Source organism: Pinus tabuliformis, chromosome 9, assembly GCF_031772625.1.
Source record: "Pinus tabuliformis cultivar Carrire ecotype Pingquan chromosome 9, CPIR1, whole genome shotgun sequence".
Taxonomy (NCBI): domain Eukaryota; kingdom Viridiplantae; phylum Streptophyta; class Pinopsida; order Pinales; family Pinaceae; genus Pinus; species Pinus tabuliformis.
The window spans coordinates 1,536,260,422-1,536,275,573 of NC_142307.1; positions in this window are offsets into that span (position 1 = coordinate 1,536,260,422).

Here is a 15,152-nt window from a genome sequence, read left to right on the forward strand (position 1 = left end):
TCAAGATAGAAGGACAAATCAAGAAGAAAAAGGTAATAGTGTTGATTGATTCAGGAAGCACCCACAATTTTATTCATTGTAGGGTAGCAAAAGAATTGAATTGCTTCCTATATCCAGCACCAGAGTGTCAAGTGATGATTGCAAATGGAGGAACAATAAATTGTTCTGGAAAGTGCCATAATATCAAGCTATCCATGGGAGAATATGTATTGACTAGCCCAATGCTTTCCATTCCAATGGGAGGTGCTGATGTTGTACTAGGAGTCCAATGGCTACAATCCTTGGGTACAATAGCTTTTAATTTTCAAGAACTTTTCATGAAATTTTCTGTGGAAGGAAAGGAAGTTGAATTAAGGGGTATTGCAGGGAAACCAGGAAAGATAATCAGCTCTAATGGCATGACAAAGCTTCTAAAAAAGGAGCAAAGAGGTGTAATTGCACAATTATGTTCGCTAGATGTTTCCACATTGGAATCATCTATTTCTCCAGATCTCCAAAAAGTCCTGGACAATCATTCCAAGGTATTTGAGACTCCCAAAGGTCTCCCACCTATGCGTGATCATGATCATGCTATTCATCTGATTCCAGGAAGTGTTCCTCCAAACATCAGGCCGTACAGATATTATGTCCAAAAAAGTGAAATTGAACGTATGGTTGCAGAAATGCTAGAAGCTGGTATAATTCAACCAAGTCAAAGTTCTTTCTCAGCTCCAGTAGTATTGGTGCACAAGAAGGATGGATCATGGCGCATGTGTCCAGATTATAGGGAGCTCAACAAGCTCACTATTAAAGATAAGTTCCCCATTCCTGTCATTGATGAATTACTGGATGAATTGCATGGATCAATTTACTTCACCAAGTTGGATCTTCGTTCAGGATATCATCAAATCAGAATGAAGATTGAAGACATTCCGAAAACGGCATTTAGAACTCATGAGGGTCATTATGAATTTTTGGTCATGCCTTTTGGCCTTACCAATGCACCTTCAACATTTCAAGGTTTGATGAATTCAATTTTCAAACCATTCCTTAGAAAATTTGTGTTAGTATTTTTTGATGATATACTAATCTACAGCAAGTCTTGGAAGGATCATGTTGAACATGTTGACAAGGTGCTACAACTATTGGAGGAGAAACAATTATATGCAAAAAGATCCAAATGTTTCTTTGGAGTCCAGGAGGTGGAATATTTGGGTCATATTGTATCTCATGAAGGAGTTAAGGTAGACCCTAGCAAAATTAAAGCCATTAAGGAATGGAAAATCCCCACATCCATAAAGCATCTGCGAGGATTTCTTGGGTTGACAGGGTATTATCGCAAGTTTGTTAAGAATTATGGGAGAATAGCAGCACCTCTAACAACATTATTGAAGAAAGATTCATTTTCATGGACTCCGGAAGCAACAAAGGCCTTTGAACATCTTAAAGAGGCAATGTGCCAAGCACCGGTCTTAGCTACACCGGACTTCACAAAAACCTTTATTGTGGAATGTGATGCTTCAGGAAATGGAATTGGTGCTGTTCTAATGCAAGATGAAAGACCCATTGCTTTTGAAAGTCGTCCAATCAAGGGAAAGTTTTTAAGCAAAGCTATTTATGAGAAGGAAATGTTGGCAATACTCCATGCACTTAAGAAATGGCGACCCTACCTAATGGGAAGACACTTCAAGGTAAAAACGGATCATGATAGCCTTAAATACTTTTTAGAACAAAGATTATCCTCTGAAGAGCAACAAAAGTGGGTCACAAAGATGTTGGGTTATGACTTTGAAATCATCTACAAAAAAGGGAAGCAAAATGTGGTGGCAGATGCACTCTCAAGAAAGGATGAGGATGTGGAAGCATTGTTGTGTGCCATTTCTATTATCCAACCAGATTGGATAAACGAAGCAAGGAGGAATGGAAGAATGACGAAGAAGTGTGGGCACTTATTCGAAAGCTACAACAAGATTCCAGTACTTCTGATACATTTAGCTGGCAAAATGATTCGTTATGGTACAAAGATCGCTTATACCTCTGTAAGAATTCCCAGCTAAAACAAAAGATTCTTATGGAATTGCACACTTCTCCCTTAGGAGGGCACTCAGGATTTTTAAAAACTTACCACAGGGTTAAGAAGGAATTTTTTTGGGATGGCCTTAAATCAGATATTCAAAATTTTGTGGCGGAATGTTTGGTTTGCCAACAAAATAAAGTTGAAACAATTAAGACACCGGGTCTATTACAACCTTTATCCATTCCAAGCCAACGTTGGGAGGAGGTTTCAATGGATTTTATCACAGGTTTACCCAAGTCTGAGGGAAAGAGTGTCATCATGGTGGTAGTTGACAGACTTACCAAGTATGCACACTTTTGTGCATTATCACATCCATTTAAAGCCAGTACAGTTTCTACTGCATTTATGGAAACAGTTCAAAAGCTACATGGAAACCCAAAGATTATTGTAAGTGACAGAGATCCCATTTTCACTGGAAATTTTTGGACAGAATTATTTTCTTGTCTTGGTACTCAGTTAGCTCATAGCTCATCTTATCATCCTCAATCTGATGGGCAAACTGAGATAGTAAACAAATGTTTGGAAGGATATCTTCGTTGCTTTGTATCTGATAAACAGACACAATGGGTCAAATGGTTGCCTCTGGCTGAATGGTGGTATAACACTTCCTTCCATACAGCAACAAAAATGACCCCATTTATGGCACTTTATGGGTACCAACCACCATCAATCACATCATATTTAAGAGAAAATTCTAAGGTTCAGGCAGTGGAACATCACATCGAACATCAACAACAAGTCCTCCAACTCTTAAAGGATAACCTCGTGTTGGCACAAAATAGAATGAAACAACAGGCAGATCAACATCGCAGTGAAAGAAGTTTTGATGTAGGTGATTGGGTATTCCTACGGCTACAACCATATAAGCAAATGTCCCTAAAGCAAGCTAAGAAGGATAATAAATTATCACCAAAGTATTATGGTCCGTACAAGGTGTTGAAAAGATTGGTACTATGGCATACAAATTGGAGCTTCCTGCAGCTTCTCGATTGCACCCAGTTTTCCATGTTTCATGTTTAAAGAAGGTTATAGGCGACAAGCTCCCAGTTCAAACAATATTGCCAGAACTTGACGAGGAAGGAAAAATTATATTGGAACCGGAAGCAGTCACAGAAACAAGAACTCGACAGCTACGAAATCGATCAATTTCAGAGTATCTTATCAAGTGGAAGAACTTATCCGCTGAAGATTCCACATGGGAGGATGAGAATTTTATGCAGAAGTATCCAGAACTGCTCAAGCGTTGAGGACAACACTTTTTTGAAGGAGAGGGGCATGTTGGGTCCCTATAATACTAGTGATTACCCCATTACTATTGTAGTTATACCCCTTATTTATATTGTTGTGCCCCTATTACCCCCATATTGTTATTTCTGTGCCCCTTAGAATCCCTCTGTTGTTATTTTTGTGGCTTTATATTATTATTGTTTGGTCGGCTGGATTATATTGTGACTCCTTAGACTCCTATATATAGAAAGGAGGTTTTGTCATTTGTATCATCCAAGAATTGTTCATTTATGTAATATAAAGGAGGTTGCCCCCTCGAAGAGGCTAAATTCTAAGGCGTTGATCTATCTTTTCTATCTTTTCTTGAGCTGGTTTCATAACAATGGGAAATCCCAACTACTAGATTACTAAACCTTATAGTTGATAAACTACCAACATTGCATATTTTAGGATTAAAACCCATTATTCATAATGAACTAACACTATAAAGACTTGGGAATTTGGTTGAAGCGAAATGCACAATTAAGATAATTGAAAGATTGATCAATACTCAATGTCAGGTAGTTTTTGGATTTTCAAAGTATACAATTAATTATAGTGCAATAGTTAATTATGACACCACTAAAAAATCACTAATTAGAGAAGGAGAAAAATAAGGAATTTTTGTTGTTGTTGTAGGAGTGGGAAAAATTGGACTCTAGGGCATAAATATGTAGAAACTTCACTATAATAATATAGAATAATGAATGGGAAGCTAGTAGAAGTCCATAACTAGATGATGAAATGACTATAGCATACAAATTGGATTTTGACTATGTTGAAACATGATCACAAAAACCATCGCTATCTTCAATTTCATGTGCCCAGTAAAATAGAAATGAAAAAAATGAAATTCAAAGAGAAATGATTATTCCATAAGACCAAATACAACAGCCAACTGCAAAATACATTCCATCACATCTAATAAAGGATAATATCTAGTCACTAAGAAAAGAAGAAAGCAAACCTACATTTACACTAGCAACCATGATAGGGAAACCACAACCGAAGACCTTGAATCTTAAGGGACTCATTAAGGATAGAAATGTAATAATACTCATGGATTCTTTTATTACTCATAATTATATAAAAACTATTGTTTCTAAAAAACTTAACCTCTTCATGTACACCAAGAACCTCATCATTATGGTTGTTAATGGAAAACTGGTTGAAGAAGTAGGAATATGTCATAAGATTTTTGTGACACACCCAACCCCCTAATTCTATGTTATGGCTATGAGGTGTAATTAGACCCAACCTTCAAGGCACATTATGAGCATTGGATTATCAAAATCCCTCCTTCCTTTGTCTCCTCAAAACCAAAACTATGAGACCACCATCATCTTTTGTTCATCGAGAGATTTCCAACGATATAAATTTCATCTCATTTGAGCTAAGGGCATGAAGTTATGACCATTTGAAGTTTTAACCCTTACGGTCACATCATCATATTACATGTCTACATGGATAACATGGAAAATATTTTCCATGTGGTGCCTAGTCAATAGCCACGTCCCCAACCCCTGTGTCATACTGGAGCCTTCCATATCAATGTTTTTATGAACTGTACTCTTCTAAACCCTTCCAAACCTCTAAAGCTATGTTATGTCGATACACAAATATGGCATGAGGCTCTGATATCTCGATGGTTAATATGTCGATATGGTTGGTATAGGCATGAACCTTTTGATATGCTAGTATGGCCCATCACTAATATGATAGATATGGATGATATTCTAATAAAGGGAGAAACCTTTAGATTTATCGATATATGACATGGAAATACTAGGTTATTAACATTTCTACTATAATTGAAAAGCAATGAAAAACATTGATAAGTTGATAAGCTTGTGGCCATCATGGCATGCAACCTCATATATCTAATTTTAAACCTCATATGATGGTTTGTCACCCAGGACCATGGTATATAAAGGTATTTCCATAGAAAATTGCATTCATTGTGTTAGGATTTGATATTCAGATAAACCCCTTTTTCCACATTGGATCTTGGTCAAAACCCTTATTTTGGCCATGTGACCAAGGATTATGTTAGGTCCTCGTAATAGTAGTGTAACCCCTTATTGTTATTGTTAGTGTAGTCCCCTTATTGTTGTTGTGCCCATTTAGTCCCCATATTGTTGTTATTGTGCCTCATAGAAGCACACTATTGTTATTATTGTGCCCTTACATTATTATTGTTATGTAGGCTCTCATTATATTGTGACCCCTTAGACTCCTATATATGGAAAGGAGGTTTTTTCATTTGAATCATCCAATAATTGTTCATTTATGTGATTTAAAGGACGTTTCCCCCTTGAAGAGGCTATTTTTCAAGTCATTGATCTATATTTTCATCTATTTTGTGAGCTGGTTGCATAACATTTGGTATTAGAGCTTTCAATTCTAGGGTTTTTCTTCTTCAAACAAGCCATGTTGACATTTTCGCTACAAATTTTTTTCTATGAGGCTTCAGAAGCTAAAATTTTTACCACATGGAGAATAAATCTTGTTGAACTTCATGTAAAACTTTTAGATCTTGGTTTGCTATATTTTCGAAGATATGATCCGGGGAAGTTAGGGTTCTTACAGGATCCAAAATTTAGTCTCAAGCAGGGGACCTAGGGAAAATCATCATAACGTTCGTTTCAGGCATCAGATATGAATTCTGGAAAAAGTGGCTGAAAGTGCACAAAATTTAGTTTTTCATTTAGTAATTTCAGGGAAGAAGGTCAAAATAGTGACACGTGGCACTCCGTACAAGTTCACTCTACTGAACCAGTCTATAATCAGGTCATCGTGGAAGATCAGGCATAACTCTTTGTTGAAACTCCAATCATGGTCTCACTTGTGGGGTTGGAAAGAGGACTCAAAGGGATACCACAAGATGAAATTTCATACCTTGGAGATTTTAAATTACATAAATACAATAGATTTCATATCGAGCTCCTACAAAGCAAGAAAAATGTGTGTATTTTTTAAAATTTGCATAAGTTTTGTTTGAAAAATCAGTTTGAAGTGATTCAAAGGGCATATTCAAGCATAAATATCATTGTTTTATTCCAAAATGACTTGAACCAAGAAAATGGAAACACCTAGTAAGTGACCATAAAGCTCTACTATGACGCGTGAAGAAGAGGAAGAAATGCAACATGATATATCAAAATTACGAGACCAAGTGCAACAAATTTCGCTCTCGCAAAGAATAACCAAAAATGAAATGGAAGCTAAGATGGATGGTTTGAAGAATGGTTTAAAATAAAACATGGCATATTTGAAGAATGGTTTAAAAGAAGACATGGAAGGTTTGACAAAGTTGCTACAATAAATGCTTCCTAATGGTGAAAAGGTATTAGATGAAACTCATGATGAGAACAAAAGAAATGTTAATCATGATTTTATAGACTCTAACATTGGATTGAAGACCCATCATATTCCAAAGATCTATATGAGGAAGTTTGATGGAAAGGATCTGATAATATGGATACTACATATGGAGCAATATTTTGATCTTCATAATGTGAAACACACACAAAAGGTACGTATTGCAACTTTATATTTAGAACCCAATCAGCTTGTGTGGTATTGATGGATTTGTTCTCGTAAACAACTTGTCACTTGGTGATCCAGGTGGCTCCAGGGACACACATAGGACAGAGGGCTTATGAAAGCTCAAAAATCAAAGTTGTCAGAATATTTTCGAACCAAGACCAAAGCATAGATCTCGTCTTCTTGATCACAACGGTGTGAACGGTTCATTAATCTGATATTGTATGAGGGAGAACGAGCCAGTCAAAGTTTTGGTCAAAGTTGGGTTGTGGGCTAGGTTTAAGTATCCTACAATTTGACCGACCTCGAGGCATGAAACCTAGCTCTTGAAAATGGGTGAAATTGTTGCCTCTTTAATTTGTCTAATAACCCTTATGTTAGACAAATTTAAAAAAAAATTCCCTAACATTAAAAAAAAAAATATTAGGTGGCGGGCCACCACCCCCGCCACCTCCCCAACCAAAATACCTAATTTTATTTAAATTTGGCTGATGGGCCATGACCCCCGTTAGCCCTCAAACCCAACTGAACCATAAAAAAAAATGTATTATACTTAGGGTTGGCAGCCATCACCCCGCCGAACCCTCCAAACACCCATTGTAACTATGTTATATATAAGGGATGTAGGTGGGCCACCTCCAGTGGACCTAGCCCACGCCCCACCGCACATAACGATAAGCTGAGGGTGGCAGGGCTTGAACCCACCCAGCTAGTGTGGCTGGCCCACCTCCAACCTCACACCAATTAATGCGGCCCATATCATATCACGTACCAACAAAACCATTGGCGGTCCAAAATTTTAATACAAAAAATCATTGCGCCAACCTTGCTGCGGAAATTAAGGGGTAGGCTGCCCAATGCAGACCCGACCCCCACAAAAAGAAATGCACATGGATTTCGGGAGGCGGGATTTATTCCCCTGACCTCCCCTTAACTAATTGCCTCATTTACCAATCCTCCAAACGGCCTTCTTGTAAACTATGCCGAGAAATTTGTATATAAAACCCAACATTTACCGAGTGTGCCAAAGGATGGAGGAACCAGGAGTGGGCACAGAATTTGAGGCAATATTTTTTAATTAATTTTTAATGTAGGTGGAACCATGACTGAGCAAAAATTTCCAAGAGGGTGAAATTTTTGCAGTGTCCAAATTGGACAAACTTTATGTTGATCCTACACCTCTCGGTGACACGAACTTGATGGTGCAGTCAGTTTCTTAATCTGAGTAGTAGATTTCCAGAGGACCCAAAGGAGGGAATCTTTAAGGAATATAGGGGGAATCTAAAAGATTCCTTAGCCCCGGATTCCACTTTCTCAGAATTCAGAAGGTTGACAGTCAATTTTGCACTATTCAATGCCAAAAATCTAATGGTGTGTTCTGATTTTGTATTTGCTCATTTCATTTTTCGGCCACTTTTCTAAGTGGAGTGCAGGTGTTAGCATTTAGCGTGCGAGCAGTCATTCCATGAGATTCGACGCAGCGAGGTTGATGGTATAACCAGCTTCAGCAGCTTGAAAATCCTTCTTCAGATGGCCCCTGGATGTGAGGTATATGTAGTGTATTCATGTACTTCTTTTGCTATGCATTGTGCTACATAGATCCCTGTTTGATGTTTGATGTGGGATCTTGTTTTCATACTTGCTTCATGATTCCTGTTTGATGTGACGCAGAATCATCTATGTGATGTACTTGTTGTCATGATTCGTCATGCTATGTTTTGAGATCCCTTTGTTGTATGTTGATGGGATACTCATGTTGTTTTCATGTATGTTTGCATTAATATCCGTTTTATGCCATGTTGGCGGGATGCTCATCATGCATGAGTTTTATGTCATACTGATAGGATTCCTTTTTTACTGAGATTTCCTGTAGCGGAAAATCTCTTGGAGCAACTCCTGTGTGAGGGAATTTTCCTTGTATGATAGTGACATCACCTCTTATGTACATCATCACTATTGACAACACTTAATGCAGTAGCCTACATCATCTTGACATTGGGGCCTGGAGACGTAGTCCCTCCTAGATGAACTCCATTATCAACGGCTTATGTTTTCATGTGTTGATGAATGTCATGTTCCTATTCTTTACAACATGTAGATGTATTCATTTATGCTCTTTTAAAAATGCAATTTAACACATCATGAAAGTAAAATGTCTTGGAAGGGTCCTTTGTCACACTCGGACTTGGATCAAGTGGTATCAGAGTGGTCTTTGCGTGGATGTGAATTGCAAGCGTGAACAATGGAATGTGAAGCAATAGAGGATGACAAAGCAATGTACGAGACCATGCTCAAAATTTCCAAAAGGGTGGAAATAATGTATGAAACTCTATAGAAAGTGATAGAGGAAAAGGAGTGATTGCAACTTCATTTGTGAGCCATGGAAGAGGCATTGGAAGAACTGAAGCACAACAACAAGAATCTTCAAACGGAGAATGTTGAATTGAAGATGCTTGTACATGAAGAGAGAGAGGAGAAACATAGTTTGATATGACATCTGCAAGCTAAGGACGAGGCCGTGGAAACGCTTCAGCGTGACCCATGTGAGGTAAAATGTAATTCTCTAAATTCATGTATGTGTCCTAATGATGATTTCGTTGTTTTCGAAAATCATACCACACGAATTGGCTCCAAACTGTTGAAGAGAATGGGGTATGAAGGAAAAGGTTGGGTGTTAATGGCCAAGGCATTTTCAACCCCATCAAAGTAGAAGAATTACCTCGTCAGGCAGGACTTGGCTATGTCTGAAAGCAAGTTGGGGAATGTGCTGAGACAACTAGTGAACCACCAACAATAGATGATGAGAAGCCCTCATTAGTTCTTTCCAAATCGGCAGAGGAGGTAAAAGATGTTGATTTCCTTTTTCTTTCATCTTCACATAGTATGATTTTTGTTGGAGATGTGGAGATCCTAATTACAGGGACAAACATGAGGCTCCTTACCAGGACGAGGCACGAGGAGGAAAAAGAACTTGGTGTTAATAACCAAGGCACAACTCAACCTTTGGAGGTTGTGCATAAACATCAATTTATAGGCTTGAGATACACCGAGGGAGAATGCTCGAAGGCGTCAGATTCTTCTGAGACAACGTCGAAATCGTCAAGGAAAGAGAATGATGGGAAAATATCCCCATCATCCCATGGAAGTTCCCATGGCAAGGAAGGAGCTGAGGCCAGCTCTCATCACCATACTTACACTAGAGATAGCAAGGAAAGGTATAACTAGTTTCGATCTTCGAATGTTCATTTCGATTATAATCATGTTGTTAATAATGAACGTAAAACATGGCATCGAAAAACATGTAGCTTTTGTGGATTACATAACCATACATTTTTGAAGTGTTGGAAAATAATGGCAACACATAAAAGGATGAGGTGTGAAGGATCCTCTCAACAGTAGGTAAAGAAACATGTTAAGAAGATCTGGAGGAAGAAGATCTATTGCAACCATTGCGACAGAAGTGGCCATCAAAGAGCCACATGTTGGAGGCTCCATCTAGAGTAGCGCCTTAAAGAAAACGTGTTGGTGCATGAACTAGATGAAACTATTGTTCGACAAGCAAGACCATCACAAGGTGATGACCCGTTCACCTTGATAAGTGAAAAAATGGTTTCTAGATATGTTAGCATTTCATGGTCATACTTTTGTAAATCATTTGTTGCATTTTAAAATGTAAAAGTGATAATGTGTTTTCCATCATTTGTTAAGCAACAATGATGTCTGGTCTTGTTTTGTGTTGCATGATAAACTGTGAAAGTGATGTCGTGTTTCCATCACTTGTCAAAGAAAAAATAGTGTTTGGCCTTATTATTGTAAATCATGTTTTGCAGTGATGATATGTTTTCCATCACTTGTTAATGCAACAATGATATGTTTGCCTTGTTTTCATAGTTGGGGTATTGCATCCATCTTGATGTAAACTTGACCACCGAATATATGTTATAAACTCGTGGTAAGTGTGGGATGCTTGGGTCATTAGATGGTCATGTAAGTCAAGCATGTAATTTGAAAAACAATATACTACAGGTTGTAGAGGTTGCAGGTGTTGGCTCATCACTTAAGGCTCTGAAGAACAAAGGTGAAGGAGATGGAGGCAAGACCTTTCGAGATGCTTGTGATGCAAACAAGGTACAGAAAAGTTGCAGATTATTTTTTCATGATTTTGGAGGACGAAAAGCTCCTCAGTGGGGAGGATTGATCCAGGTGGCTCAAGGGACACACACATGACAAAGAGGGCTTATGAAAGCTTGAAAATCAAAGTTGTCAGAATGTTTTCAAGCTAGGACCAGAACATAGATCTTGTTGTCCTTATTACTGCAGTGTGAACTATTCGTCAATCCGATCTCATATGAGGGAGAATGATCCAGTCAAAGTTTTGGTCAAAGTTGGGCTGTGGGCCAGGTTTAAGTATCCTATAATTTGATCGACCCCAAGGCATGAAACCTAGCTCCCAAAAATGGGCGAAATTTTTACCTCTTTAATTTGTCTAATAACCGTTATGTTAGACAAATTAAAAAAAAAAATGCCCTAACATAAAAAAAAAATAATAATAATTATGAGGTGGTGGGCCACCACCCCCGCCACCCCCCCAACCAAAATACCAAATTTTATTTAAATTTCACTGACAAGCCATGACCCCCATCGGCCCTCAAACCAAACCAAACCATGAAAACAAAAAAATGTATTAAAATTAGGGTCGGCGGCCATCACCCCGCCGAATTCTCCAAACACCTACCGTAACTATGTTATATATAAGGGCTATGGTTGGGCCACCTTCGGTGGACCCGAACCACGCCCTACCGCACATAACGATAAGCCGAGGGTGGTGGGGATTGAATACACTTGGCTAGTGTGGCCGACCCGCCTCCCGAGCACCCTCACCAACCTCACACCAATTAATGCGGCCCATATCATATCACGTACCAACAAAAAACCAATGATGCTCAAAAATTTTAATACAACAAACCAATGCGCCAACCTTGCTGCGGGAATTAAGGGGAGGGCCACCCAATGTGGACCTGACTCCCACAAAAATAAATTGACATGGATTTTGGGAGGCGGGATTTGATCCCCTGACCTCCCCTTAACTAATTGCCTCATTTACCAATCCTCCAAATGACATTCTTGTAAACTCCACTGAGAAATTTGTATATAAAACCCAACATTTGCCTAGTATGCCCAAGGATGGAGGAACCAAGAGAGGGCATGAAATTTGAGGCAATATTTTTTTAATTAACTTTTAATGCAAGTGGAACCATGATTGAGCAAAAATTTCCAGGAGGGTGAAATTTTTGCAATGTACAAATTGGACAAACTTTATGTCGATCCTACACCTCTCAGCGACATGAACTTGATTGCACAGTCAGTTTCCTGATCCGAGCAGCAGTTTTGCAGAGGACGTGGAGGAGGGAATCTTTAAGGAATCTAGGGGGAATCTAAAGGATTCCTTAGCCCCAGATTTCCACTTTCTCAGAATTTAGAAAGTTGACAGTCAATTTTGCACTATTCGATGCCACAAATATGATGGTGTGTTCAGGTTTTCTATTTTCTCATTTCTTTTTTCGGCCACCTTTCTAAGTGGATTGCAGGTGTCAACATTCAGCGTGCAAGTAGTCATTCCATGAGATTCGACACAACAAGGTTGATGGTACAGCTAGCTTCAACAGCCTGACATCCTTCTTCAAATGGCCCCTAAATGTGAGGTATATGTAGTGTATTCATGTACTTCTTTTGCTATGCATTGTGCTGCACAAATCCCTATTTGTTGTTTGATGTGGGATCTTGTTTTCATACTTGCTTCATGATTCCTGCTTGATGTGATGCAGAATCATCTATGTGATGTACTTATTGTCATGATTCTTCATGCTGTGTTTTGAGATCCTTTTGTTGTATGTTGATGGGATACTCATGTTGTCATCATGTGCCCAGAGACGTAGTCCCTCCTGGGTGAACTCTATTATCAACGACTTATGTTTTCATGTGTTGATGAATGTCACGTTCCTATTCTTTACAGCATGCAGATGTATTCATTTATGTTCTTTTAAAAATGCACTTTAACACATCATGAAAGTAAAAAGTCTTGGAAGGGTCCTTTGTCACACCCGGACTCAAATTACTTGGTCAATTTTTATGGAGGAAATGATAGCACATTATCAGGACACAAAGAGCAACACCTTCTTTAGCCAATGGATAAATATCAAACAAAAGGGTTCAATGGTAGAGCATATTGAGGACTTCCAAAAATTGAATATAAGGGTAAATGATATTCCAGAGGAGCATAGGATGAATGTCTTCATAGGGAATTTAAAGGATAACATCCAACATGAGGTTTTCCTTTGGGAACTTGACTCATTGGAGAAGGCGTTCCGGTTAGCAAGAAAAATTGAAAGAAAATTTATGGCAAAAAGGAAGCCTACCACTCACAACTATAAAGATGGAAGTGCTGCTTCTCCTAGCCTTCCATAACCTACAAGGTTGACACCACAAAAATTGGAAGAAAAAATAGCAAAAGATATTTTTTATAGTTGTGATAGAAAATACACTAAAGTTCATAAGTGTGCTAAGAAGAAATTATTTTACATAGATTGTGAAGAGGAGGAATAAAAGGAACAAGAAAACTCAAAAGAAGAGGATATACACCATGAACCATCTCTAGAGAAAGAATAAATGAATCCGGACCATATCTTGTAATGCATTGGCAGGAGCTACCTCTCCTCAAACTATCAAGATAGAAGGACATATCAAGAAACAAAATGTAATAGTGCTAATTGATTTGGGTACTACCCATAATTTTATTCGTTGTAAGATAGCGAAAGAATTGAATTGCTTCCTTTATCCAACACCAGAGTGTCAAGTGATGGTTGCAAATGGAGGAACTATAAATTTCTCTGGAAAGTGCCATAATATCAAACTAACCATGGGGGAATATTTGTTGAATAGTCCAATTCTTTCCATCTAATGGGTGGCATTGATGTTGTACTAGGAGTCCAATGGTTACAATCTTTGGGTATGATAGCTTTTAATTTTCAAGAACTTTGCTTGAAATTTTTTTGGGAAGGAAAGGAAGTTGAATTAAGGAGTATCGTAGGGAAAACAAGAAAGATAATAAACTCTAATGGCATGACAAAGCTTCTAAAGAAATAAAAACTGAGTGTAATTGCACAATTATGCTCACTAGAGGTTCAAACATCGAAATAATATATTTCTCCAGATATCCATAAAGTCTTGGACAATCATTCCAAGGTATTTGAGACTCCTAAAGGCCTCCCACCTATTCATGATCATGATCATGCTATTCATTTGATTCCAGGAAGTGTTCCTCATAACATTAGGCCTTACAGATATCCCAATGACCAAAAGAATGAAATTGAACGTATGGTTACATAAATGCTAAAGGTCAGTATAATTCAACCTAGTCAAATTTATTTCTCTGCTCCAGTAGTATTGGTGCACATGAAGGATGGATCATGGCACATGTGTCTAGATTATAGGGAGCTCAACAAGCTCACTCTTAAAGATAAATTTCCCATTCCTGTCATTGATGAATTATTTGATTCATTACATGGAGCAATTTACTTCACCAAGTTGGATCTTCATTCAAGATATCATCAAATTAGAATTAAGACTAAAGACATTATGAAAATAACATTTAGAATTCATGAGGATCATTATGAACATCTTAAAGAGGCAATGTGCCAAACACTGGTCTTAGCTATGTTAGACTTCACAAAAACCTTTATTGTGGAATGTGATGCCTCAAGAAATGGAATTGGTGTTGTTTTGATGCAAGAAACAAGACCCATTTATTTTGAAAGTTGTTTAATCAAAGGAAAGTATTTACAAAAACCTATTTATGAGAGGGAAATGTTGGCAATACTACATGCACTAAAGAAATGGTGACCTTACCTAATGGGAAGAGACTTCAAGGTAAAAGAAAATCATGATAGTCTTAAATACTTTTTGGAATAAAGATTATCTTCAGAAAAGCAACAAAAATGGGTCACAAAGATGTTGGGTTATGAATTTGAAATCATCTACAAATAAGGGAAGCAAAATGTTATTGTAGATGCAATCTCAAGAAAAGATGAGGATGTGGAAGCATTACTTTGTGCCATTTCTATTATCAAACCAGATTGGATAATTGAAGAAAGGTATGAATGGAAGAATGAAAAAGAAGTGTGGACACTCATTCAAAATTTGCATCAAAATCCCAATACATTTGATACATTTAGCTCGAAAAATGATTCATTATGGTACAAAGATCGCTTATATCTTAGTAAGAATT